This window comes from Mixophyes fleayi, chromosome 2, assembly GCF_038048845.1.
Source record: "Mixophyes fleayi isolate aMixFle1 chromosome 2, aMixFle1.hap1, whole genome shotgun sequence".
Classification (NCBI taxonomy): domain Eukaryota; kingdom Metazoa; phylum Chordata; class Amphibia; order Anura; family Limnodynastidae; genus Mixophyes; species Mixophyes fleayi.
In genome coordinates, this window is record NC_134403.1 from 235,988,614 (window position 1) to 236,015,448 (window position 26,835).

Sequence of the window (26,835 nt, forward strand, 5' to 3'; positions counted from 1 at the left end):
ATTTTCATACACACATATATACATACACACATCATCAACATTTATTTATATAGCGCCAACATATATACATACACACATACATATATACAAACGCAAATATACACACACACACACAAATATATAGACACACGCACATATCTATTTATATAGCGCCAATTCCGCAGCGCTGTACAGAGAACTCACTCACATCAGTCCCTGCCCCAATAGAGCTTACAGTCTAAATTCATAAACACACAGACTAGGGTCAATTTGATAGCAGCCAATTAACCTACTAGTATGTTTTTGGAGTGTGCGAGGAAACCGGAGCGCCCGAAGGAAACCCACGCAAACACAGGGAGAAGATACAAACTCCACACAGACAAGGTCAAGGTTGGGAATCGAACTCATGACCCCAGTGCTGTGAGGCAGAAGTGCTAACCACTAAGCCACCGTGCTGCCCACAGATGTGTGTAACTGACTGATGTATGTATGTACATTATATATATATATATATATATATATATATATATATATATACACACATACACACAAACACATACATATATATATATATGCACACATACATACATATATATATATATGCACACATACATATATATATATATATATATATATATATATGCACATACATATATATACACATATATACATACACTTATAAAAGATATTATGATCAAACAGTGAGGATGCATAGATATATTTAGTTTTACACAGCGCTACCAAAATTCTATCTAAATACTAAAAAGTACCTGTTGACAGAGAGTCACATCCATGATCAAAAAGCTCTCCAAGGGGTGTGCTGCTATTAGTTCTCCTTGCTTGCTTCCCATCAATGGCATCCAAGGACTGGTAAATAAACAAACCGACAGCACAACAAAGATATGTCCAAGTTGGAGCCTTGAGAAAAAAAAAAAAAAAAAAGAAGTATATAGGTTTACACACATCAGGCAAAACTCAACTAACAGCTCACAAGCTAGAGACTGCCCTCAGAGGTTCCAGACACACTGGGAATTTCAACAACCCCTGAGGATTATTTAATGGGATCTAGATGGCATTATGTTATGACAAAATTATTATACTATGTGAAAAATGTATTAAGTTCAAAATTCAAGGTACACTTTCTTGTGCGACATTAAATCGCATCTACTTTATATAGATACTACATACTTACCAACTTTCTGTTGGTGAAATCCGGGAGCCTGCAGAGGAGGTGGGCGTAACAGGGGGGCGGGGTCCCAAGTGGCGTCATTTTGGACCTGCCCCCATGACGTGATGACGCAAAATGCGTCATTTGACAGCGGGGGGCGGGGCCAAACGCCGCGATTCACCGGGAATCGCGGCGTTTGGGACTTAATTCTGCCCACTTCACTAGGAAGTGGGCAGAATTATCCAGATGCGGGGGATTGCCACACTCGCCCGGGAGACTCTCGCAAAATGCGGGAGTCTCCCGGATATTTCGGGAGAGTTGGCAAGTCTGAGATACTACAAATAAGAAATCAGAATGGCTTCAAATACTATTATAAAGCATACAATTTTCAGACCAATCATATGCAAAACAACCTACAGACATCAATCCACATTTGAAAGTAAAAAAATGTTATGCACCAGAAGTAATTTGGTAAATGTACTGGCATGGAGCTCCAGATATAGATTATCTTTTTCAAAAATTGCCATCTTTTTGTAGTCTCCTACATTATGAAATCTCCATTTGTTAGTACAAGCTTGCAAATTTAGTAGACAGCATTATTCTCATTGAGGTACATGTCTGAAAAATAGTGCCAAAAAAAAGAAGGCATTCCGATAACAATCAGATGTTTGCTTTAATTTTCTAAACTTGCACTAGAAAATGACATTTACATTCAGATTTAATGCAATGAACGATCTCATGATTAATGTTGCCCCAGTTGTCATAATACAGGGTGATTCAAAAGTCGCAGTACACCCTTTTATTTCAAAAACTCTACAGGAAATTGGGAAACCTGAATACTCCAGTAAGGTATGGGTGACGTGGTCTATCTTTTACGGTATGTACCAAACATGGGCGCCATCTTGAAATTAGGCCCAATTCCTGTAGAGTTTTTGAAATAAAAGGGTGTACTGCGACTTTTGAATCACCCTGTATTTCACCAAAGCTGCAATCTCATGTAGTATCCAAAATTTAATCACCTGTAATGCAGCATGTGGAAAATAAATTTATTTTGATTTATTTTTTAAGTTCAGTTACTGCTAGGCTGGACCCTGGGATGTTGGGATCCTGTTTGAAAAAACTAATATGTACATGAAATATGGAAAGACTAGCAATGAGTGAACACTCTATCCCCCTTTCCCAAACAGCCACAACTTTAAATGAATAGGACACACATTTGAAAATTAGTCCCCCCTACCTGCAACAAGACCCACATTAACTTTCTAGCATATTTATTAAATACACCTATTTTCCCAAAAAACAGCCCAGATATTAAATGAATGGCATTCAAAATTATTAAATAGACCTACTTCCTCCCAACATGCCCTGACATTAAATAGGTTTATTTATTAAATGAGAATACTATTAATTATTATTTAATAAATAGCCATTGTGGCTGGATCACTTATAAATAACTTATGGTATAAATATATTTAAAGGATATAGCGCAGGGCGCTTATTTATAATTGCAAATGTACTTATTTTTTATATTGTGTGTATTTTGGTATAGGAAATGTCTTTATTTCTGAGACCAGCGGAGGAAATTCTTTTTTTTGTTTTAACCTTTCTAGAGGAAACCCCAATTAGGCATACATGGGGAGGGAGTCTGTTTTGCTGATAGCATTTCCTGCTAAATCTTTTGATGTGAAGTGTCAAATGTCTGCTCTGGCCTGAAGGCCCGGCAGGGAGTCGTTGCCTGTATCCTGGTGAAAGTGAAAGGAACTCTCTGATGAATGTGATTTAGGATATCACAGATTACTGCAAATTTTGTAAGAATAAAATGCATTTAAAATCCATGTTTAAAGAACATCTGGGTCATACCATGTCAGTTCAACCTAGGGTGTCCACCACCCATCTCAGAATTCTACGAAATTATTTTAGTTAAGAGAGGATGTCAAAACAACTATTTCAGCCAAATATCTCGACTGTCTGACAATTAGTTGATTAAATATTGATTTTTCAATTTATTAAATAATATACTAATCGCAGCTTCTTTATCCAGTTTTTTTAACGTATCACGGGTGTTTATTAAGGAATCACCACAAAATTTGGACCCTTAAGTTAACTCTTCCTCCTGAATCTAAAAATACAAACCAAATTACTTTATCTGCCTCATGGCAAAAAAACACATTTTTCGAATATAATTAAAAACGCTGGGTTCAATCAACATTAGGGATCCCATTTTTTGGGGGTGCTTAAAAAAGGTATACATTACTACCACACAAGAAATCAGCAGGGTACAATTTGAGTTGAGCACTTCTAACACTAAATTGGCCTGCAATTTTTAAATGTGCCCACCCCACAGTTCAATATGGTTCTATATCTTCAGATTTGTTAGGCTGTTTAGATTAAGAAAGGCTGATTAACAACTACCAGATGTTTTATTTATCTGTTAATGTTGATAAATAATGTTGAGGCTATACCCATCATGGAAATATTCAGAATTATATAAAATTGTGATATGGTTTCACACTATGTTTATGTATAAAATACAAATTATGGCTGCAGGAACCAGAGTTTTCCCTACTGTTTGGAATAAAGTATGAAACCAGTAGGACAAGAATACCTTTGCTGGATCTCCAGAAAAGCCTTTTTCTATATTTCTTTCTGGTATAGAATGATTAATCTATTTAAGTGTTGAGCACTAAGTCACCAATGTATTTCACCTGTACGGAAGCTTTCTATCCTGCTCTCTCTTATTTGTTGTTTTATTAGAACTTATATGGTTTCATTTGGTAGAATATTGAAATAAATGTTTATTTTATGAGCATTAGGCAGGAAACACAGGCAACTGAGTGATCAGATGGCATGGGGATCCCTGTTCTCTGTATTATCTCGTCTGTGTGTGTTATGAGGAGACAAAATAATAAAGTCATCACTGTACTTTACAATACAGCCCCTAATGTCATAAGCAATGGTCAGACCATGTATATGACCAGGATGTGACCTTTAGAATGGCTTGTGAAAGGGAGACAGGATCCAATAAGAGATTCCTGTCCTATGCCCCCTACAACTAGAAGGGGTAATCTGAAAGTATACAGGATCCCTTTATGGTAGAAATACTAATCACTTCTCTAAACGTACAGAGTACCACCCATCCAGTTCAGTAAATGTATTCAAAGATTAAATTAAAAAAAGAAAAAAAAAAAAGAAAAGGAAAATACATATATAATAAAAAAATATAAAAAAAGTATTAAAATATGGTCTAACATCTTCTGAGTGAGAGGTGAGGGGGAGGAAACAAAGGAGACATTAATAAGACTGGCAGTAGGTGGGCGTGGCTTGGACGCCATCGGCAGAGGACGCGTGATTGGCGAGCTCCGGGGAAACGGTGCCCTAAATCAGTTTTATCGGGACTCCCGGGACCTAAACCACCACCTAAAGCCTCCCGCGGTGTACTAGTATGCCAAGGGCACTCCTTAGTCGAGATTGGCGAGGCAATAGCTGGCTGTGAGAGGAGTAAGGCCTGCTGCGCACCAGACTCTGTTATCATATATGGCACCTGGCCGCTGTCTCGCCCTTCCTCCCCAGTGAACAAGAACAAGAACGGCACTAAACTGTGCCAACGTCAGCCGCATCCCAGGAGTGTTACTGGCAGAGCCCGGGGTCCAGTGAGAGCTGCGGAGACCGATTGTTTCATAGGCCTCCCTAGGAGTCGGGGACTGAAACTAGAGTCTGCGGGGGCTGTGTATGTATGTGGAGATGAGGAGGAAGGAGAGGAGTTGTCGTGTGCAGCATCTAACACCCAGGAGGATATCTGTCTGGCAGCACAGGAGACAGTGGAGCAGCTTGCCGGCTGAGGTACTGTGCCCTTGTCACATCACATATGACAGGCACTACCAGGCTGCGATTGTTGTACTGCTCCATGCATTCCTGCCTCTACCTAGCCTCAGTTAATTGTAAGGCCACACTGCCACCTGGTGGCTGCTCAAGAATCAGCTCTTGTCTTTAACAATTCTTTCTGGAGTCTACTCATTAAGTGAAGTGCACTTAATATTGCCTACAGCGTGTCTGTACTGCCTTCTTTGTTACATCTCGCAGCTGGTCTGTGCAGCACCTAGTAGCTCTTTAAGACAAAGTGTTTAGCTCTGAGTAAATCTATCAGCGGCTCCTCCCACAAGCCTTTTGCATCTTTGAATTATGCCTAAATTACCAATGTCCATGGCATGATCAAAGTGGGTCCCTCTACGCATGTCAGCCTAAATATTAGCCTCTGACCCAACCATCTTCAATTTCAACCGTCTAAAGCTAATGCTATCTTACCAACATATCATTTCATTAATTACGCACTTCCGCGTAACAGGTGTCTTGGATAGTTTTACTTCTTATTGCTGTTCCTTTTGACAGACGCCGGAATGGCTCCAAGAAAGATTGCGAATCTCATCATGTCTGCTTTACCGGTTCACTTTTTCAAACCACAGGTTACCACTCCAGACACTGGTACATCTAAGAGGTTAGAGACACCGAAGAGCAAGGCCTCCTCTGCTACTCCAGCTACCCAGTCGGCTGCCCAACATGTGGTCTCTATGGACAACTCGGATTCTGATGGTCCTATCACAATCAAGGCTATGCAGAACATGTTCTCCACGTTTAAATCTGAAATATTATCAGAAATGAGATCACTCATGGAGATACAGTAGGAGGTAAAGTTGGGCAGTCATACTAGCCACATTGAAGATAAAATGGAGCTGACAGCCTTGCATAATGATCTTATAACGGAGCATGAAACCTTGAAAGCAGAAGTGAACACACTTCAGGACAAAATTGCAGATATGGAGGATAGATCCCGACGGAATAACAACAAGATTCAAGGTATTCCAGATTCAACTACCTCAGCTGAACTACTCCCCTATGTAACAGATCTTTTCCACAAACTATTGCCTGGAGCGACTGAACAGGACTTGATATTTGACCGCATATATAGGCTTCCTAGACCAAGATCAGTGTCGGATGACCTACCTAAAGATACACTTATGAGAATCCACTTCTTCCAAACTAAAGAACGTATACGGAGAGCGGCTAGATCAGAGGATAATGTGGATCTCCTTCAGAATCTTCAGATAATTCAAGACTTCTCTATGGCCACGATATCTAAATGGAGTTCCTTTCAAGCAATCACCAAAGCACTAAGAGACCAAGACATCATATACAGATGGGGATTTCCTGTCAAGTTAATCATCAGAAGGAATAACTCTACCCACATTATTTCCTCGGTTGAGGACGGCATAGCGCTATTGAAAACCTGCAGTGTCCCTGTGTTCAGGAGCCTGCCTCCGCTCCCAGGTTAAGCGTGAGACAAGACTGGTCGAAATGAGTATTTTAGCGGGCTTAAATAGTCTTGAACGCTCCCCCATTTGAGTAAATACTCTGGAAACCCTACATCACCATGGTCATCGAGACACTGATTGTACGGCTACTCAGGCAAGTCCTTCAGTTTCCAGGGGGCGACTCACCAGGGGATATCTAGAGTTCTCTGAGCACTCACGTTCAAAAGTATCTTGTGGCTTTCGTTAAGTTAGGTTATATTCTGGTGTGTCTTTTGATCTGGTTATGTTACTTACTATAGGTGCCGGAGGTCGCTGGAAGACACGTGTTTCATCCCCGGACACAAAAGAGACTGATACTTATTTATCCATAGGTTACGTTTAACGGTTAAGGTATTATTTCTGTATTGTGTCAATGTTTTAGTGTTATGTTGTTTTAAGAAATGTGAAATTTGAACTTTTATATCTTTGCAGTTTGGCTATATTCTCTTTGATACGGTTGAATTTTAAATTCGCAGAAATTTATTAGGTTGACATAGATTAGGTGAGCCACAATTGGCTCAACCTGCCCCTAGTTACTTATTTTGCTGGTTTCTCTCTTTTTCTCTTCCCTACCAGCAAATACTCTCACCTAATGTTTTGGGTTATTTCAGTTTTTTCCCCCTTATTTTTTCCCATATTTCCCTCCCCCCATCTTGCCACTTCCAAAACCTATTTCTTGGGTATCGATGTCCCATATGAATCATTCTCTTTGCCCTAGTATACAATGCTACTGGATGCCACTCTCTAAGAAAGGCCACAGGGCACTAGATTACCTACTGTGTAGTATAATAGACATACTTATTATTGTAAATGGTTAAATTTCTTATGGAAAATGTTAGGGGTTTTAATTCTAAAAATAAAAGGAGACTAGCCCTAACTTCATTTCACAAGTTTAATGCCGACATAGTAGCCCTGCAGGAAACACAGGCCGCAGCTCCCCCCACTCTTCGGGATAACCATTATCCGACTTGCTTCATGGCAAAAGGCCCATTAAAACGTCATAGAGTAGCTTTACTATTTAGTAGTGGAGTTACCTATGTGAATAAGACTACCATAGCAGATAAAGCGGGTAGATACTGGATTCTAATTGGTCTATTAGAAAACAAACCAGTGACCTTGGTTTTACTTTACGCTTCAAATTCCCGTCAGATTCCTTTTTTCAGAAGAGTGTTTCTGGAAATAGAGAAATACAAAGAGGGTAATTTGATCATCATGGGGGACTTTAATATTGTGGCAGACCCTAGGCTAGATAGGTCCTCCCCTTCTTAATCTTCTCCTCATAACCCTACTCTTCCCGCTATACCAAGGCCTTCATTAGCCTTTTCTAATCTGTTAGCAGAATTCGACCTGTACGATGTCTGGAGAACCTCGGAACCTGAGTGGCAGGGACTACACGTATTTTTCCTCTGTCCATATTCTCGTATAGACCTCACCTTAACCGATAAGTGGACACTACAGGCCACTAAACAAATTAAAATCCTACCAATGTCTTGGTCTGACCATGCTCCAGTGTTGTGGACTTGGCATAGAGAAAGACCATACGAACCTCCTAGGCCCTGGCGCATGCCAACATATCTATTGACACTTCTGGAAGCTAAATTAGACCTCAAGAACGCTCTCCACCAGTATTGTCAAAATAATTCCCAGGTGGGACACTAATATTTTTAAATTTTGGTGTGCTCTGAAGGTAGTTTTGAGGAGATTGGCGATTCAGACAGGATCCCATTTAAAAAGAGCTTATGCACACTATCAAACTGAGTTAGAATTAAAACTACAAACTCTAGAAATGCCAAAATAAGGAGCGCCCCTGTACTGAACTAAAGAATGAATTGACACAGGTCCGAAGTCAACTCCAGAAATTGTTGATGGCCAAAACACAACAAGCTTTGACTAAACTTTGGCAAAAACTTTATTTTGCAGGGAACAGAGCGGGGAAGCTTTTGGCTAGAAAGTGTAGGGGTCAACGAGCCAAACATAGAATTAAACATCAAGTGGACGAAAGTGTACAAAAAGTATCTAACCCTAAAAGTATAATATATTCGCTAAGTATTATGCTAAACATAGATGGCTTCTTAAGTAGCTTACATATCCCCAAAGTAGACCCGGAGACCGCTGAATCCCTATGTGCCCCCTGGTCCCAATCTGAAATCCAAACAGTTATTAAAAACCTACCAAGAGACAAACCCCCTGGCCCTGATGGCTATACCAACGGTTTTTATGTTATATTCCAGGAAGATCTCCTCCCAATATTAGAACAACTTTTTAACACAGGTACAACACATGGATCATTTCCCTCTGAAATGTTAGAATCTCGAATCGTTGCTATACCCAAGTCGGGGAAGGACCAAACATCATCACTCAGTTATAGGTTACATTGGGGCTACATGGAGGTCCTTCACTGGTTTGGATTCCATAGCGACTTCTTGAGGGCTATTTCGGCCTTATATTCCCACCCATCGACTAGAATGCTTAGCAACGGATTCCTGTCGGATAAATTCATGATTACAAACGGAACCCGACAGGGTTGTCCTTTATCCCTGTTGATATTTGTCCTGGCAATGGAACCCCTTGCCATATCCATTTGATCCTCACATCTGTTTCCTGGCACCATTGTTAAAAATACCTTGCATATGTTTGATTGCTGATGACTTTCTGCTCTTTGTAACTAATCCGGAGACTTTGCTGCCGAGCTTCGTACTATAAGTTATGCTCTAATAAATCAGAAGCTCTTCCAATAAATATTCCCCCTATGAAGGTGCAACTCCTCAAAACAAATTTCTATTACTCATGGAAGATATCGGCACTGCAATATTTGGGTATTCAAATCACTTCTTCATTCGAAAATACGATTAACCTTTATTTTTCAACTTTAACCCTGCACCTTTCAATCTTAAGTAAATTCTGGGTCTGCGGCAAGGTCTCCTGGTTGGGAAGGATTGCGGCCTTCAAGATGGTGCTGCTCCCATAAATTATGTATTTATTCCGTACTATCCCTGTTAGTATCCCCAAACCTTTATTAGATAAATTACATTTGGTTATGATTTTATATGTTTGGAAGCACAAACCTCCACGAATAGCCAGTTCTCGGATGTATTTGCCTAAACAACAAGGAGGTTTAGCTTTACCAGACTTGAACAGATACCACGCCGCTTGTTTACTTTCCCAGCTGTGTGACTGGTCCCTTCCATGCACCAAAAACCATGAGTGAATCTGGAGAAAGCCCTGAACCCGTATTTCCAATTGACTGATTTGATCTGGGTTCCAAAAAATTGGCGCCCTGTAAATGCCCGATTACCAAAGACAACTATGAACTCCCTGGTGGTGTGGGACAAAGTGTTAGAGGCCAATTCTATGACTATAGTCCCAACTAAAAACATCGCTTTAGCTGCAGTGGCTAAGTTAATCCCCAACTTAAATCTCAGCCTATGTGTATCAAATGGTATAGCTTCATTCACAGATTTACTAGACAATCAGAGTCTACTCTCTTTTATGCAAATAAGGGAAATATTTCACCTCCCTTCCCAGGAATTTTATAGTTACTGCAGCTTAGACACTGGTTTCCCTTTTCCAGACTAGGTTTACCCATTAAGACACCACCGCCCTTGCTGTTCACTAAATTAACAAAAGGTGATAATAAAGCCAGCATTACCTTCTGGTATAACTTTTCCCTCCCCTCCATATCAGAAAATAAAACTAAAATACAATTGCAGTGGGAATCTTACCTTTGCCTAGAGTTGGAAAGTGAAGAATGGGACGCCATTTTCAATGTCCAAATGCATAAATCACACAGAAATGATGATAAAATTAATTAACATATTGTATCTTACCCCAACTAAACTTCATAAAATGTTGCCCTCCCAGTCGAAACTTTGCTGGCAGCAATGTAATATACCGGGTGATTTGATGCATATATTCTGGAACTGCCCCCGTATACAGTAATTTTGGGTACAAATCTTCCAGTTAGCCAATAAGGTTACTGGACAAAATCTCTCTCCTATCCCAGAGGTCACGTTACTGCAGCATTACCCCCTCCAGTTTCAACCACATGCCAAATATGTGTTTAGTCACATTCTGATTGCCTCAAGAGCCTCCATTGCTCATGGTTGGAAGTCACCACAGCTACAATTCAGCTTTGAAATGGAGACAGTGGGGATGCCCTATTCCACTGCCCCCTCATTCCCGATAACGAAATGGTTCTGCTGGCATGTGTATGTTACAGAAGGAGGGAGCGCCCCCAGATCGAATAGATTCTAATTTGCTACCTGCATCACCCTCACTTAGCAAAGTTCCCTAACGATCTCATTAGTAGTTCCCTCGTGACAACCTGACTAGGGAAACTCTCACGAATTGTGAAGGAACCAACATGGTTCCCCTCCCTCATGTGCACAATGTGGTTTAGAAGCAGAATTGTTTGTTTAATGTGTTCCCTCCCACTATGTACCCCTCCTACCATTCATTTTTTTTGTCCTTCCCTTACTACCATCCCCTTCTACTTTCTGTACCCCATAATTTTTAAAAAATGTATAATAAAATACCATTCAAGTATTACATTTAAATATCTGCCCCACATCACAGTAGCTTGTTTCGGGGAAACTACACTAGCTAATCCCATTATTATTAGCGACAATAGGTCACTCTTTGGTTAAATCAATTTTACACAGTGCCTTTAGCACTTTTTTACTGTAAAAAGAAATCTCATTTTTTCTTTCCGCTCTTCTGAGGTTGGAACCCTGCATCCAGTACCAACACTCTGCCCGCTACCTGCAGCTCTGGCCAGTGTGATAGGCCAGGGGAAACCATCCACAGCAACCCTGATTTGAACGCAAGAGGACAGGTATACCAGCCAAGGTCCCAGCAAGAAGGTACCCTAGCAGCGATAGTTACCCAGAAGGAAGCAGTCTTAAGTGCAGATGAAGGAGCCTAGTGGTGGCAGCAGCAAAAGCCCCTCCTACTGTGGTTAGAGGGCGCACTTGGGATAAAGAAAAGGGGACGGTAGCAAGGCAAGCTCAGGCGGTCCCCAGCATCACAAAAGACAGGACGGCATAGGAGGTCCATCCTGTCACAGTGACCAAGAAGAAATCAATTTTAAAATTGTTACCAAGTCTCCGTTATATCTTCCCGAGTGTCTCAGACGCAGACATAAAAGTTTAAAGACTACAGTCGTGATACCGAAGTAAAATAAACATAAACCAATGAATAGGTCCTGTAGGTGAGTAATATAATCAACTTAAAACACATTTTACTAAAGTTGCCATGGTAACAGTTATCTAATAAGCCACAATTATTTTTAATACATTAACTGTAGTGTGACCAATCATCACTCAGGAGTGAACTAAAAAAAAAGAAAAGGACAATAACCATATAAAATTGGCTCCATACCTATTAGACCAATTAGGCAATAGAAAATTTCCTGCCATTGTTATAGGGTCCTCGGACATATGTGGGCATTTTATTTTGAAATATATTTTTTTTACCCTCACATTAGATTGCCATATCACATACACTGTTTGCTTCATTAACCTAATTAATTGAACATACTGAATATTTGCACGTGGATGTAAACTGCCAGTGATTTTTGGTACCTGAAAACATTAAGAGTGACACTAAACTGCAGTTCCTTTTCTCTGTGTTATATGCAGGAAAATAAATGTGAAAATACATTGTAAATGGTTGGATGTCAGTTTATTTAAACAAATAATAGTGTTAAAATGTAATTTTTATCTTGACTTAATATAATTATCAAATGTTGTGATTAGTGAGCTTCATAATAAACATGACATGAAATGACTGGAGTTTTTATACTAAAATAAATAGGTCCACCCTGCTCTTTCACTCTTATGCAGCAGGTTGCCATGTTAGGAAAGTGGTGCTTCTCTAACAGGAGTGTGACTGACAGCTTGGCAGGAGCAGGGCAAGTCAAGGAACAGAAGAACCAATAGCTGCAGTCTCAGCTTTGACCTGTATCAAATCTTATTAAAGCACCATGCTAAAGAGGTGGGTGGAGCTTCAGCTATCTAATATTGTGAATAAATTGTACTCTACATTTAACAGAAACCAAATCCAATAAGGTCATACCAAATATTAACTTGCCAGACAGTATATAGCATGGTTAGCTATTCAATCCCAGTCAGATAGAGCAATTCTAAAGCAACAGAGCTGGACTTGGTGACAGAGGTAAAGCACCTGGCCCCAAAAATACTCTTGTTATGCACAAAAGCCACCAGTTCCACAGCAGTGCGTTTTGGACTACATGGTAGCACAGGAGGTTGACCTACCAAGATAATTTTCCTTCTTGATGTCCCCTCTTGCTAGGGAAGTGCAGGAAAAAGGCAGCCATGACACTTTGCACAAGCTAAAGCAATGATAGATATCTTGCCCTTACTTCAATGAAGGGGTAGGGGATCTAAAAGAATTCAGGGCCAACTCTTTTGCTACACCAACTTGGGAGCCGCCAGATGAGCTTTGCTGGGAATATGCTGGACCACCTAGTCATCTGGAGAGATAACTGGAGCAGTTGAGACTTGATGGAGCCATGGGCTTTTCATATACAGATACTGAACTACTGCTTGCTTTCTGTAAATAAAGGGGGCAGGGCTTTTAAGGACATAGGCTTATACCACATTTACTTTATTTATTACATTTTTCCATCATTTTAAAGATAGAAAAGGCACATTAATACCCTGCCACAGGACAGGAGCCCTTCACAGGAAAATGAGACACTGCATTTCAGGAAGTGTCATAAGGAAAAGGGTTGCTATCCGTATAGAATTAGGTATACACTAGTTCAGTGTTGGCTAACCTGTGACACTCCAGGTGTTGTGAAACTACAAGTCCCAGCATGCTTTGCCAATATAAAGCAGCTTATTGCTGGAAAGGCATACTGGGACTTGTAGTTTCACAACACCTGGAGTGTCACAGGTTAGCCAACACTGCCCTAGTTGTATTCTGCATTATTACATGTACTCAATGTATCTATGCAGCCAAGCGCAAGTTATTGTTCTCTTTAGTAATTTCAGATAGTTTGCATATTTATTTGTGACAACTAGTGGCTCTTAAATAAGGCATCAGTGGATCATAAGGGTTTATATATGTGAGAAAACAAGGTATTAATATCACCTCCACCTGTCTGCACCTCGTTTTCCACAAACTGTGGACTGTAAAAACTTTTTCTAGCCCCCTAGTCCCCCATATTTCTCAGTCATATTTAGACTTGTATGTATTCTATTTTGAAAGTAGTTAACATGTCTGACAGCAGGTTTTGCCATCTTGCAGACTAGTTGTTTCAGCCTTGGCAAAAGGGTTCTTGTCCACCAATCCTGTATGAATGTTTGTTTAGATGTGAGTCTGTGTGTGCTAGCATAGGGAAAAGGCCCACAGACAGAGCTCTATGTTTAATTACAAAGGACTGCATTGTGTATTTAAATGTAAATGGGTCTGGATTGTGATCTGGCCTGTTTAAACAAATTCTGCTGTAAAGCCACAGAACAATAGCTGTCCCTAATTAAATCAGGAGTGGCTCATCTGCAATCCCTTTGGCTGTATGTTTACCTGTGAAAAGGTAAAACACAGAAAAGGACGAATCAGGCAGGTCCTGAAATTGCTTATGAGGTCATTTTTGGGCTTAAAAGAAAGCTCCAGACAGCAGCAAATTGGCATTCACTACTGAGTGATAGTTGAAGTCAGGCTGGCGTTTAAATATAGATCCCTGCGCCCAACAGGAAAGGGACAATCAGTCCCTGCAGTACTGCTGTTCCCCATTAATACCTCCCCAGGTTTTGGGGAACTGTGTGTCCGCCGAAAGCGGAGTGACAATGATGCAAGGCCGCTACCTTTGCTGGTAACCTTAAAAGGAGAGAAGGGGAGAAGCTTGGATTGATAGACAGCAGTCCCTGAAAGTGACAAGGATACTGGTGAGGTGTTTTCATCATACCCTGTATGTTGTCTGTGCCAGACTGTAGTGTTATTTGTTGCAAGTTATTAAATAAGTTTATTGGTGTTTGGTGCTACCATTTTGTTAAATAAACTTATTTGTTTTATTTTGGATAAATGCCTGGGTGATTTTGAACCTTGGGTAGGTACCGGGTAGGCCAGCTGTGTGGCGCAGAAGGTTACGTTAAACCTGGTATCCTCACACTATACAACAAGCATCATGTATTGTAGAACGAACACCAAGTTTATGTGAGGATATAATTTGATACCAATCCAAATGTTCCTTCGAATTTGGAATATAAATGGAGGGAAAAAAAAAAAAAAAAAGATACATTTATTACACACATAAATGCTAAAATATATAATAAAAAAAATATGAAATAAAAATAAATGAACAAAAAAGTTGCAACTTACCATAGAAAAAGAAAATGGAAGATTAATGGCACTTCTTAAAACTGACATATTTTATTTTCTTCAAATAATGTGCCCAGACAGTTAAAATCTTAAAATAGGATGAAATTGTTTTGTTTTGCATACTGGCAGTGATATTGAGCATTAAGCCCAATACTGCAGTATGTGTGGCCATAATACGAGTCTGACAGTAGGAAAAAAAAAAATCTAGATCAATATCGATTGGATTATTTACAGTGTTGGAAAATGCAGTTAAAAGGTGACCACAAGTCATATTTCTACAGCCTTAGCAGGCACGAACACATTTCTGAATTGGTCTGGCTGTTACTTCCTGAACGCAAATGGCTGATTATCAAATGTCAACTGCACTGCAGGATCTGACAACTTTAAAACTAGAAATTTAATTTCATGGATGGAAATCTGTATGAGAACTTAAACGTTAAAAAAATCTCTTCCTGTTATGTTTCACATTCTAACTAGTAAAGAGTTTACACCGCAAATATAAGCCATCATTTAAACCAGTAACTTAAATAAAGTAGACATTTTATCAAGGTAAACAGAACATGCAAATCCATCATTACAACTGAAGAAAGTGATATTTTACCTGTTCTGTGGCTGTTGGGCAGTAACATGCTAACACTACTGTAGTAAAGATATTGATTAAAAGTCCTATTATGGTGATAAGATTTGGTGCAATCCATGATGGGACCTGCCCTACCAACCATTCCCAAAACCCTTGCATTAATGGCTCCAGAAGTGATTTTCCACAGCTTTTATAACGATGCTCCTCCAATCTCTTCAACTGGTGTCGCGACAGTGGTGGTGTTTGAAATTCCAGAAGCTTTCTTAAAGCACACGTAGCTTTGGGAACATGCTCACAACTCGAATGAAGTTCTGGGTGGAGTTCCCCACATCTTCTCCTTGATCTTTGCGCAATCATGGAGTTTAGATTTCAAACCGAAGCAAAAGAAAAATCTAGAGACAGAGAGAGAGAGAGAGAGAGAGAGAGCACAATCTTGACATTATTTATTTTTAAAGGCCATATTAATGGGTCATTATGATAAGCAAATACATTTATTGTAAAATGATTTCATTCACATTGCAATGCACTGAAAATACGGAGGATATTAAATGCAATATTTCTTTATCTCCACTGAGAAATAACAATATAGAATTTAATTATATGTATTGTGTCTTAGGATTGCTTCAAATATAATGTATAAGTCTTAAGAAAAATAATGAGTATGTGGCAATGTTCCAGGTAATATGCATAACATTAAATAGTAGATAAGAGAAGCGCTGATAAGAAATAGTTTATTGTAGATAACATTGTAATTGGTAGTGTTCTGAAATTCACTTTGCAAGGCTAAAACAATGACAAATTTATTGCCCCAATTATTTTAGGCATATGATGCCAGGTATTATATCTTTTTGCATGCTAGAAAAAGTTTATAAGAATGTGTAATCTTGATTGTAATAAACAGAACAGTTTCTATATACACAAGAGATGGTGTGGTGTTCTCTAATTGATCAATCGATCAATGCATGCATGAAATAAGAATTCTTTTGATTGTGTATAGTTTGGCTTCCATCTGCAGATAGCATACGTTGGAATTGACACCACTCAGATTCTTAAATCTGCAATCCCACATAGAATACATGCTATTAAAAGAAAAATAAAGTACCCTTTAAGCATGCATCTGTAATTTTTCTTACCTAACCTCCTTTAGCATAACTTTCATATAAATAACAGAAAACAGAGCACAGGAAACAACTCTACTGTATTTGGATCCATCAGAGATTCATAAATTGTGTATGTTTCTGTTATTTATATGAAAGTTATGCTATCCTTATGCAAAATGAATGTAACATTTGAACTAAGATCACAACAGCTTCCTACATAAAAGGGAGCTCATTTCACATCAGCCCTATCCTTGAGAAAGACCTAAATTGAAAGGTTGAAACGCGTTGGGGAAATAGGGCTACTGGACCTGGAATTTATTAGGACCCCACTTATACCAACTCAACAACCAGCAAAGTGGACCCCGGGGATATTGACTACAAGCTGTTATCCACATGTATCTGGTAGGGACCCTCATAATCCTATGGTCCAGCTTTTATGTGCTGTTTTTTTACATGTTATTTTACTTTTTTATGTTATGTAAGTGCAATAAAAACTCTGTAGTTAAACGGTATCACACTAGAACTGTTTCTTTTTTTAATATTTAAAATATTTATCTGAAAGATCCTGACTATCCTAACTTTGGATTGAAGTTAACTTCACAGTCACCATACATAACCTGTTGTTACTGTATCACACTATGTTGTGTTTTTGTATTTTTTATGCTATGTCATCACACATTGGAGGAAAGATCTGAACAAAGTGACCCACACATTTACCTCCAAAATTTAAGTATTCTTTTCATTACCATTTATATATGTTAACAAGATAAGATTAGCCTATATATATATATCCACCTATGTGACTACAGCCAACAGCGCTGAAACATTCCTATACCTATTTTATTTATTGTATTTAACATTGGGAATATTGTGTGATTCCTATAGGTGTGTTTAGCAGCAGTGGGATATTAGCGCAATCTACCTCTTCCTACATAACACTTTCCTATAAATCTAACTTATTTCAAAATCTCAGCTTGGCAAACAAAAATGGCTGACAGACAGAGTCAGTCTGCTACACAGACACAGCCGCACAGCATGTCACGTGATAGCAGAGATGAAGGAGGAGGGATGTCACAGTGCAGACAGAGCTTAGAGGGGCGTTCCAAAGCCAGCAGCTGAAGCTGCGAGTTGTGTTTTGGTGAAGCTCCAGAGTATGCAGCAGTTCCTGAGAATAAGCCCAGGAAAATGGAGCATCCTTGGGATTCTCTCCAGGCTGTGAGGTCTGCAAAGCCTCCAGCTCCATCATCATAAAGCAGCAGCTTTGATAAAAAAAAAAAATTGGATTTTTATACTTACGTAAAATCCGTTTCTCTTAGTCCATTGGGGAACACCAGGGACATTGGGGTATAGAGTAGGGACAGGGCGAACTGGCACTTTAAAGCTTCTGTTTACTAAGCCCTAGCTCCTCCCCCTCTATACCCCACCTCTTGTAAGCCTCAGTTTATGTTTAACTAAGCCCACAGAAAGCGGAAATCGAGAGAAACAGGAAAAGAGAAAAAAAAAAAACAACAACATTCTCTTAACACCATGTCAAACAGTAGGAGAAATCAGAGCGTTACGGGTGGGTGCCCGGTGTCCCACCAATGGGCTAAGAGAAATAGAGTTTACGCAAGTATAAAAATGCAATTTTCTCTGTCGTCCTTTGGGGGACACCGGGGACATCCCAAAGTTGCCTCAAGTGAGGGAACGCTCAGAAGAAACGGCACAAAGCACCTTTCTTCCAAAACTTGCATCCTTGGATGCAGACACATTAAACTTGTAAAACTTAGTGAATGTGTGTACAGATGACCACGTGGCCACTTTACACAGCTGTTCACTGGAGGCACCATGGTGGACCGCCTAGGAAGCATTTACAGACCTTGTAGGTTGCGCCTGGAGATTATCTGGGACAAGCTCTCCAACCTTACTATAAGCTTGACGGATAACAGTCGTAATCCACCTAGCAATAGTTACCTTAGAAGCTGGCCAGCTTCTATTGTGAGCATGATAGCAAATCAAAAGATCCTCAGTCTTGCTCACCTTCTGAGACCTTTACACATAAATTCGCAAAGCGAGATAACGAATAGTATTATCATTAACCGAAGACATAGAATCAGTAAGGGCCGGAATGTCTTGATTTAGATGAAATCTAGACACGACCTTAAGATGGAAAGAGGGCTCGTTTCGAAGAACTGCCCTGTTATGAAAAACAAGAAGAGGAGACTTGCAAGATAAAGCAGCAAGGTCTGAAACTATGTGTTGGAGAAATGGCCAAAACCGTTTTCCAGGTTAGAAATTTGAATTCGACTGTATTCAAAAGTTCAAAAGGCGGATGATGTAAAGTATTCAACACCCAATTCAAATTCTATGGTGCTACCAGAGAAACATATGGAGGTTGGACATGGAGTACGCTCTGAATGAAAATTTGCACATCAGGTACGACAGCAAGTTTTCTTTGAAAGAAGACAGAAACAGCTGAACCTGACCTTTAAGAGAACTAACTTGCATCCAACCCGTCCTGCAAGAACCCAAGTAAACTGGCTAAGCGAAAAGAAGTAGGATATCCATTCTTTTCACACAAGCCACTATATGTCTTCCAGACTTGATGATAGATTTTTGCAGAAGCTGTTTTCTGAGCCCGAAGCATGGTTTGCACCACACGTTCGAAAACCCCCTTAGCTATACGAATTATGGCTTCAATAGCCACGCTGTTAAAGCCAGACGTTGTAAATTTAGAGGGCAAAGGGGACCTTGAGTTAATAGGTATGGGTGTAGCGGCAACCGCCACGACCGAGCCTCTGCCATGGAGAGCACGTCCGTGTACCAAGCCTTTCGCGGCCAGTTCGGCGCTACTAGAAGAACAGGAACACCCTTTCTCTTTACCTTTATCAACACCCTTGGGACCATGGCTACTGGTGTGAAAAAGTACACTAAGTTGTACCTCCAAGGGACAGACATGGCGTCTACAACGACAGCCATAGGATCTCTTCGCAGGATCAGAAGAGGGGGAACTTTGTGGTTGAAGCGGGATGCAGTCATGTCGAAATCCGGGTAACCCTACAGTTCCACCAACTGACGAAACACCTCCGGACGAAGGGAAAATTCCTGCATGGCCAAGGGACTGTTGGCGGCGCCCTACAGATTGAGGTATGCCACCGCCGTTGCATTGTCTGACAATCTTCACTGGCCTTCCCTGCAGCAAGTGTTGTGAGCTTATAAGAGCATGAAACACTGCTCGCAGTTCCAAGATATTGATTGGAAGCTTGGATTTCTTCGGAGTCCAAAGACCCTGGAACCGAGCGTGAAGACAGATGGCCCACCAACCTCGAAGACTGGCATCCTTTGTGATCAAAGTCCAATTGAAAATTGAGAATTTGCGCCCCCTGGCGAGATTCTGTTTTCGTAACCACCAAAGAAGCGACTGATGCGTCTGCGGCGACAGGCGAAATACCTGGCATGCCAGATTTAAATGGGATTTGTTCCACTGTGACAGAAGTTCCAACTGGAACTGGCGTGCGTGAAACTGAGCAAACTGGATCGCCTCGAAAGTCGATACCATCTTGCTCAGAACTCTAAAGGCGAAATGTACCGAAGGCTGCCTTGCTGCCAACAGAGATTTGATCATTTTCTGCAAGGCTAGAATCTTGTCCTGGGTAAAGAACACCCGTTGATGTCGGGTGTCGAATAAAAGACCCAAAAAGATCATCCGCTGGGATGGGATCAACTTGGACTTCAAGAGGTCCAGAATCCTCAAAAGGGACTGATGACCCTTCCAGATAGGCACATGGAGAAAAGGGCTTTTTCCTCCTGTTGCTTGACTGATAATGGAGTCAAGCTGAGGTCCAAACAAAACACCCCCAAAAACAAAAAAGATATGGTCTTAAGAGCCTTTTTAGACTCCACATCAGCCTCCCAGGACTTTAACCAGAGAGTGCGACAGGCCGAAACTGCAGAGGCAGAAATACGTGCCCCAATAAGTCCCACGTCCATAGCTGCCTCTCCTAAATAATCTGTCGCCCTATGAATTTGCTCCACTAATGGAAGCAGTTCAGAAGGGCTGCCTGCCAACAAACCTTCAGACAGCTATTCTGATCAGCGTTCTACAGCCTTGTTAACCCACACAGATGCCAAAGCAGGCCTCAAAGAGGCACCTGCTGCCACGAAAATGGACTTAAGGACGGCCTCAACCTTATGGTCTGTATCATCCTTAAGAATGGCTGCATTAGGAAGAGAAATAGTAGTTACCTTGGCTAACCTTGCAACAGCAGCATCCACCCGTGGAAGCGTCTCCCATTTAGCAAGAACTTCAGGAGGAAAAGGATAACACAACTGCAGTCGCAGAGATATTTGGAACTTCCTAACTGGGGAAGCCCAATTGGGAAGAAGCCAGGAAAGAGAAAGATTTCTTTTTCCGGCGTGCAAAAAAAGAGAAGCCTCTGCAGCGTTAGGAACCTCTTTCTTAGGAAGATCAAGTGCCTGACGCACAGCCTGTAATAATTCCTCCACACTCTGACGATCAGATTGAACCTCCTCCACCATCGAAGGAACCTCCACAACAGAATCCAATGCCAATTCTCCCTCCTCCTGGGAACAACAGTCAGAATCTGACTAATTTCTCTGAAGGGGTGGCGCCACCCTCTCACGCTTACGTAAGGAAGACGGTGCAGCAGAATGCAACATCCTCTCTAAAGAGGAAGAAACCGAAACTAAACCCTGTACAGAGGATGCAAGTCCCTGTACCCAAGCTGGTTCTACAGACTCAGCCGGGGTAGAAACAGTCAAACCCCTGACTTAGCGAACTAGAACACATGTCATTCACTACAGTGGAAGTGGAATTAGAAGATGGAGCGACCACAGCCTGTGACCACAGCATCTAAGCAAGTTCAGCCAACGTATTGGAGAGAGACCGAGCCCAGGCAGTTTCTGCCGTATCTGAATTAGCAGCTGCTGTTTTACAGGGTATGCTCTCTGAAGGCCGACAGGCTGCGCACAGAGCCTGCGTGCCTGACTGACCAGATGGTAACTTAACGCGACAGACAGCACAGGTGAAACTCAACATAGAAGTAACACCAGGATTTTCCCCTGACATGTTAACAGATGGGACAAAACACACACAAAATAGTAATAAACAGTGAACAAAACACAATATAGATGACAAGCAGCACACAAATCTGAACAGAATGTGAGCCTGCAATACAGCCAAATAGCCCCACAGAGTAAAATACAGACTTTTAAAAACAACAACCCCCAACCCTTTACTTTACAGGACTCAGGACAGAAAAGGAGAGAGCTGGAGCTATACAATGGCTGTCAATTCTGGTGTCTGCACACAAAGAGTGAAAGACCACCATGGAGGAAGTGCAATAGAGGAAACACCACTCCCCCACGGCCCAAAACTGGATTGGCAAGTGTCCAACAGGACAACCCCCTCAACCAATCCAGTGCCTAGCAGGGCTCACAATCTTAGTGACCATAGCCTGACCCATTCCCCTAAGCTAAAAATAGCTTCTTCATTACCCCAACCTGGCCACAGGCCATTCACATGGAGGTTGAACGAGCTCCTGATACAGGAGAACTATAGTAAATCCCAAATCGAGACAGCACTAGATGACTATATACTACTTAACGACCCCCGACATTTCAAAAATCTCACTATGGGAGGCTCATAAATGTGTTATTCGAGGAAAGATGATCCAGCTAGGCACATTCATGAAAAAACAAAAGATAGCATACCGAGACCTACTCCTGGATAAAATTAAATCCCTTGAAATGAGACACAGTTTCTAGAGAGTCAGAAACCCTCGCTGAGCTAGCGGAAGTGAGAAAGACCCTCAATAGGTTGATGTTGGGTAGGATACAGCTGGACTATCTTAAATGCCGAAATAAGTTTTATCAGTGGGGTGACAAGCCGGGAAAACTTTTGGCCCGAGCCCTTCGAACTCAGAGAGCCCAGCTGTATATACCACACATTAAATCAGAAACCGGGAAGCTATGCGTTACCTCCTCTGACATAGCTAAGACGTTTCACGCCTATTATTCTACTCGTTATAATCTCAATAGTAAGATATCGCCGGCAGAGCGCTCTGTTAAACAAGAACGCATAGCTAATTACCTAGAGAGGGTTCAGTTTCCCACGCTAGATATAGATACCATACAAATGTTGGAGGCGCCTTTTACATCAGAGGAACTAGAGGAAGCAATCAAAATGACACTCTCAGGGAAAAGTCCTGGTCCAGACGGTTTCACAATATCTTACTACAAAACCTTTAAAACCAAACTGATACCAATCATGCTTCAGGCCTTCAATGCGATCTCCGCCCAATCCCACTTTTCACATCACTCTCTGTCAGCCCACATTACAGTATTGCCTAAAGAGGGGAAAGATCCAGCGCTTTGTCCAAGCTATAGACCTATATCTCTGCTTAATGTGGACATTAAATTATACGCTAAACTTATAGCAAACAGAATGAAGTCACTTCTACCTAAAATTATTCATTCAGATCAGGTAGGATTTGTCCCAGGGCGTGAGGCAAGTGACAATACCACTAAAATAATTGATTTGATCCAGCATGTCACTTCTACCAATACCTCAACTGTTTTACTATCCACAGATGCGGAAAAGGCATTTGATAGAGTCCACTGGGATTTTATGCAGGGGACACTTAGCCATTTGGGGTTGGGGTTGGTGGGACTGGCAAGAATTCAAACTTTATACACACACCCGACGGCCAGAGTTAGGGTTAATGGAGATCTATCAGAACCCGTTAATATAGCCAATGGAACAAGGCAAGGCTGCCCCCTCTCTCCCTTGATTTTCATCTTATGTATGGAGCCACTCGCACGGTCAATTAGAGCAAACCCGGATATCTTCGGAGTACGGATTGGAGAGAGAGAATTTAAATTAGCACTCTTCGCACTGATCTTCTTGCTATCCTCACGAACCCAATTGTCTCTATTCCGAATCTAGTATCGGAATTCCGGGTTTTTGGAGAGTTAAAATTAATTTCTCAAAATCAGTAGCCCTCAATATTTCTACTCCACCTAACGTAATTGAAGGCTTGAAGTTGGCTTTCCCCTTTGCTTGGCACCCCACACATATTAAGTATTTGGGGGTGATCATAAACAAAGACAACTCAAAGATTTACACGGATAACTTCCTACCCATTACCGCAACTATACGTTCCAACTTAAGGGACTGGCTTCAGAAGGACTTTTCCCTGACAGGTAGAGTTAACATTGTGAAAATGAACCTACTCCCGAGAGTTCTATATCTCCTTCACACACTCCCAATCCATGTCCCAACCTCATGGTTCAATGAGCTACATAAGGCTATTAGACATTTCGTCTGGAGGGGCAAGAAACCTTGTTTCAAGCATGACATACTATATAAGCGCAAATATGACGGTGGTCCTCAGCTGCCACATTTTTCAACATATTATGATGCTGTTATGCTGAACAGAGTTCTTGACTGGACAAGAGGAGGAGGAGACAGGCAATGGGTTTGGATTGAAGATTATGTATTAGATGCAGCTATTGATCTTGTCCCATGGCAGTCTTCTCTTCCCACGATTAAACACCCGACTATCTCCCCCACCCTGGCTAGATGGTCAAAGCTGCGAACTACTCCAAACATTTCCACAAAACACTCTCCCTTGACGGCACTTTCGACAATCCAGACTTCCCCCGGGCCTCTCAAGACAGTCTTTCCAACATTGGATCCAAGCGGGGATAACCCGTGTCGGCCAGCTGGTGGGCAGGTCTGGAGTCATACCATTTGCTGATCTACAGGCCAAATGGGGCCTACCTAATGTGGAAATATGGAGGCATATTCAATTGAGACACTTTGCAGGTTCTAGGGGGAGTCTGTGAGGAGGCAGGTAGGACGTGCACGCAGTTTGAGACCTTATCATCTATATATAAGATTTTGATCGTACATTCATTCAAAGCGCTACCCAAATTCACCAGGGACTGGGAGCGGGAGTTAAACATGGACATATCTGAGTCGGATTGGGGAAACATATTTCAGCGCACTCAAGCCAGCTCAATTAGTATAAGAGTGGTTGAAACACACTACAAAATATTAACTCGGTGGTACCGGTGCCCCAGTCTCTTGGCAAAGATGTTCCCTGGGGTCCCTGATCTCTGCTGGAGGTGTAGAGGAGCTTCGGGCACCCCTTTACATATTTGGTGGGAATGCTCGGCAATCAGACCTTTTTGGGATGGGGTTATTCTCATCTCCAAATCAATTGTGGGAACCGAATTACCAAACTGCCCGAGATTTTGGCTACTCAACGATACTAATATGCCAGTCTCTCCATACAAAAAGTCCTCGGTAAAATTTCTTAATAGCGCTGCTAAGGCTGTAATACCGGTCCACTGGAGATCACCGTTAGTCCCCACTATAAAAGAATCATTTACACGAATAGACTTTTATATGGCAATGGATGAAGTAATTTATTCGGCAGAGGATAGAAATAGAGCATTCTACGTGCTGTGGTCGGAATGGATCGAGTTTAAAGACACAGTGTTGTTTGCTCAGTGGAATGTATGAGGCCCAACTGCCCCCCCCCCTCCCCCATGCCTTCCCTCCCAGCCTTTCCCTTCTATCTCTCTATCCCCTATCCCCCTTATTTTCTTTCTTTTATTATCTTTTATAAGAAGGTTTAAGCAGTTATACACCACTTTGGGTGAATCTGCAATTGTTGTTTTGCAACGGTATGCTTGAAGTACCATATTTATTTGTTAATACTGTTGCATACATATGTATATGCTGTTTCACTTCAATAAAAATAGATTATACAAAAAAAAAATTGCTTCTTTTTTTTTAAAAAAATGATTGCTCCTAGTATGAAGCAGCCTCTTAGGGGACATGCATTTTACTACCCCCCTCTCCCAGCACTGTTGTCACGGGCACTAGGAGTCTTTACCCAGGGATCACCAGATGGTAGGCTTACCAGAGCAATGTAGATGGTAATAGGGTACTCTGGTAGCTGGGTGATCACGGAACATGAAATGATGACCGATGAGATGCTCAGGAAAGTCTATGACTAGCAACACTGGTAATAATGAGGTAATGATACACAAGGAACTGTATGGACAAGGACACGTGAAGGTAGTCAGTGGTCTGCGATAGCAAGTTGTACCACTGCTATAGTGAGGAGGAATGTCCAACAGAGACAAGGAGGTGATGAGAGTCAGCGGTCTGCGGGTAGCAAGTTGTACCGCTGTCTGAGTGAAGGAATGGAATCCAAGTGGAGGTATCCAGGTAGTCAGTGGTCTGCGGTAGCAAGTTGTACCACTGCTATGTGAGAGGATAATGGAACAGGTGATACCGGAAACAGGGATCAGTGGTCTGACATCAGCAAGTTGTACCACTGCATATATATGTGAGGAGGTGCACGGGGGAAGACTGCAACACAGGATATACACAGGCACCTTATACACGATCCACAGTAATATGCACAATATAGGTATATATATATGTAAATGACTGATCAGGTCTGCAATCTAGAAAGTCTCTTGAAGTAGTCCAGCACAATGATAACACAGTCAATGATGGCAATAGACTCAGCGGATAGCAGACTCCAGAGAGAACCAAACACAGTCCAGCAAGATATGCAATACACAGCACAGTCAATGAGAAGTATGCATACCGTGGTTCAGCAGTAGCAGTCAGATGGGATTGCAGCGGTACCTGAGCGGCTGGAGACCGACTGGATAGGAAGTCCCTGGATAGGAGAAGCAGCGGTCTAGCAGGTGCAGCGCACAGGTGAGTAGACCGACAGGGACACGAATCCACAGGAGTCAGCAACACGTGGAACTGGACTCATAGGAAACCCAGGAGAATGGAGATGATCCAGCAGAGGGTAGTAGAAGAGATACAAATCCAATGCTGACAGGAGGGTGGAGGCCAGTGGAACACGTGAAGGCGTGGAGAGTGGATCAGCAGGAGATGGACGATAGCGCTGACCACAGCGGCAGGACTCAGCGGCACACGGAGGTAACCAGTAGCAACCACAGGAACCAACAGCGATGGGAAACAGGAGTGCAGCGCAGGGCAGGAGCTGTAAATCACGAAGTGTAGCAGATGGTAATGAAAAGCGGCAGTCTCGAGGAAGACACAGCAAAGATGAGATGAGAGTGTAGTGCACGGAGGCAGCGGATAGTAATCAGCTGGCAGTCACGATGTTGAACACAGGCGAGTTGCAAGCAGGAGACTGTAGTGCACAGAGGCAGCGGATAGTAGTCAGCTGGCAGTCACGATGTTGAACACAGGCGAGTTGCAAGCAGGAGACTGTAGTGCACGGAGGCAGCGGATAGAAATCAGCAAACAGACTTGAT

At 41.6% G+C, this 26,835-nt stretch overlaps 1 long non-coding RNA gene across 1 annotated transcript in view; it reads right to left on the reverse strand.

Moving 5' to 3' along the window:
* Positions 1-755: 755 nt before the first annotated feature.
* The window catches only part of LOC142138755 (uncharacterized), a 38,910-nt gene continuing 12,830 nt past the window's right edge, over positions 756-26,835 (reverse strand). The window contains exons 2-3 of the long non-coding RNA XR_012688109.1: positions 15,437-15,807; positions 756-897 (exon numbers count right to left, since the gene is read on the reverse strand). This is a non-coding gene — a long non-coding RNA (uncharacterized LOC142138755). The remainder of the gene's footprint in view (positions 898-15,436; positions 15,808-26,835) is intronic.